The sequence below is a fragment of the Callorhinus ursinus genome, unplaced genomic scaffold (genome assembly GCF_003265705.2).
Source record: "Callorhinus ursinus isolate GAN/ISIS: 27379988/994484 unplaced genomic scaffold, GSC_fseal_2.0 scaffold16, whole genome shotgun sequence".
Classification (NCBI taxonomy): domain Eukaryota; kingdom Metazoa; phylum Chordata; class Mammalia; order Carnivora; family Otariidae; genus Callorhinus; species Callorhinus ursinus.
Genome location: NW_027397078.1, coordinates 20,078,766 through 20,081,689, shown reverse-complemented (window position 1 = coordinate 20,081,689; position 2,924 = coordinate 20,078,766). Strand labels below are relative to the sequence as shown.

The window sequence follows — 2,924 nt, the reverse complement described above, 5'->3', positions numbered from 1 at the left end:
TTATTAACTGTTTAATTTTAGACAATCCACTTAATTTTGAGACCCAGCCTCCTTTTATTTCAGGGTGGGGTAATCATACCTTGCCACACTCCCAGGATTGTTGTGAAGTCCAGTGAGATAACATATGTAACATCAGTTCCATTCCCTTTTTACTGTTTCATCCATATTTTGAGCTCAACCTTCAATTCTTGCATTGATTACTCTGTTATTCTCCCTTATCTTGAAGGAAAGAGAAGTAGATTAACATACACTCACACACACACACACACACACACACACACACACACAAACAAGGACTGATGATAGATTATGACCATCTTCCCTCAAGTACATTTACACTTTAAAATATTTTGCCTAATGCATCCATTTGACAGACCTGGAGCAGTTCCTGTCTGCTGCTGAGGTTTCCACTAGAGATGCAAGAAAAAAGTGTCCTTGCACTTTCTGTCTCATTGTGGCAGTCAAGATTGAATGGGGGGGGTACAGGGAAAAACCAAAAGAATTTACACAAATCAGAAGTAACCTTGTCAACAATGAAATCTTGTTTTACTCCAAAGTATCTAAAATTTGAGTTTATTAGAAGTGTTGCAAAAGGAAAAAAATAAAAAATAAAATAAAAATAAAATAAAATATTTTGCTTAAATTGGGCAAGTCTATAGGGGCAGATTCCTCAAATTCTACCAGAAAGGGAGTTGGGTCTTTGGGGACAAGTGTGTGCCTCAAATCACACCGCCAAAGGAATCATGAACTCAAAAGCATTGTTCTCAGTTCTAGCATAATAGAAACCAGCCATTTTAATTTAGTTATTTATGTGTTTTTTTTTTCTTTCAAGATTTTATTTAAATTCAAGTTAGTTAACATATAGTGGAGTATTGGTTTCAGGGGTAGAATTTAGTGGTTCATCACTTGCTTATAACACCCAGTGTTCATCCCAACAAGTGCTCTCCTTAATGCCAATATTTATGTATTTATTTTAAAGCAATACTCAAAAGCCAAGATCTAAGAAAAATTCCATGGATATAGTATTCCAGGTATCGGCTAACTTTTTCTTTTTTCTTTTTCTTTTTTTTTTTTTTTAAGATTTTTTTTATTTACTTGAGAGAGAGAGAGAGAGAGAGCAGGGTCAGAGGGAGAAGCAGACTCCCCGCTGAGCGGGGAGTCCGATGTGGGACTCGATCCCGGGACTCCAGGATCATGACCTGAGCCGAAGGCAGTCGCTTAACCAACTGAGCCACCCAGGCGTCCTCGGCTAACTTTTTCTGTTAAGGACCATGTAATAAGCACTTCAGGCTTTGTGGGCTATATGATTTCTGTCACAGCTGTGAAACTAAGCATTATAGCTCCAAAGTAGCCATGGACAATATATAAATGAGTGGACAAGGCTGTGTTCCATTAAAAGTTTACTTACAAAAACAGGCTATGAGCCGGAGTTGGCCCACAGGTCATAGTTTTCTGACACCTATAGTATTCCATCCACTCCTATATCCTTCCCTTTCTTCCTTATGACACAAAAAGTAGGTTTCATAGGAGAAGAACTATTGAACACCATAACTTTATCTTTACTTCCCAGTTTGCATTTGGCCCTAAATAGTGTGTAGAATTTTCTTGGCCTTGTGTTCCATGTGCTTGGTCCCAAATGCAAGCATGATGACCACAAGCTGTCCTACAACCAAATAAAATAATGATCAGGGACAAACGTGAACAAATCTTTTCCTCGACCTCTATTAGCAAAAGCTCAGGACCTTCGATGCAAGGGTGGGAAATGCTTGAAAACTCTGCTTGGAAATGTGATAGTTCTCTTCTTTCTCTGGCTAAAATGAAGGTACCTACGAATGTGTGCTTCCTGTACAGATCAGTGCACCAGCACTTACTGAGAACTAACTGCCTGCAGAACTGTATGGGAATGCAAAATTAGAGGCACGTTCCCTCAAGGATCCAACAGCCTACTTGAAGAAGCAGAACACATACAAAGAAGAAAAATACTAAACAACACTTACAAAGCCAAACGTCAGAGAAGTACATCTTTATAAAGCAAAGGCTGACAGCATCAGTGCTTAGAGGCAACTCTATAGAGGAAGGCTCAGAGTTATGTAAGAGATTCTAGAGGAAACAAGGTGGAATGACATTTTCCCCCTCTCCTAATTCTTCCCAAAACAGAAGAGAAAAATCTTTCAGGAGAAAGGAATGCCCATTTCCTTTGCTAACAGTGCTTACCTTAAGTCCAAAGGTGGTAAGTACCCCGAACTGCTGAAAAAGAGGTGTATTACCAGGATCAATAGTAATGTCTTACTTACAAACAGGCTTATTTTCAAATTTCATATGTAATTCAGTTGGATCAAAAAATTTATTGGCTGGTCAACACACAAAGCCTATTTAATCCCCAAATCCCACACATCCCATATGCTGACACTCAGTGTACATTTCAACATCTACATGAGATTATGAAATTCTACAAATTGTGGTTGGAATATAACTTGCAACTTTTCCTTCACACTATGAGTTTTTTATGTTATATTGAGCTGAATGAATGTAAATACAAAATTTTCATATGTAAACACTGAACGAAAAATATATTGAGGGAGGGGCGCCTGGGTAGTTCAATCGGTTAAGTGTCTGACTCTTGGTTTCACCTCAGGTCATGATCTCAAGGCCGTGGGATTGAGCCCCGCATCGGGCTCCATGCTTAGCTCGGAGTCTGCTTGAGATTCTCTCTCTCTCCCTCTGCCCCTCCCCCCATTCACACTCTTTTCATTCTCTCTCTCAAATAAATAATTTTTAAAAATATATATATTATAAAATAAATAAGGTTTTTAAAATATAAAAAATAAAAACTTTAAAATATATATATCATACATTCTAACATTCTAACTTTGGATATTAAAACTTTATATTCTACTGGCTTTTCTTTTATATTGAAGAATAGC

The 2,924-nt window shown here is 37.8% G+C and overlaps 1 non-coding gene across 1 annotated transcript; it reads left to right on the top strand.

The window, feature by feature from the left end:
• The first annotated feature begins 357 nt into the window (after positions 1-357).
• Positions 358-488, top strand: LOC112813008 (small nucleolar RNA SNORA31). Its single transcript, XR_003205410.1, has one exon. It is a non-coding gene; the product is annotated as a small nucleolar RNA SNORA31 (small nucleolar RNA).
• The last annotated feature ends 2,436 nt before the right edge of the window (positions 489-2,924 follow it).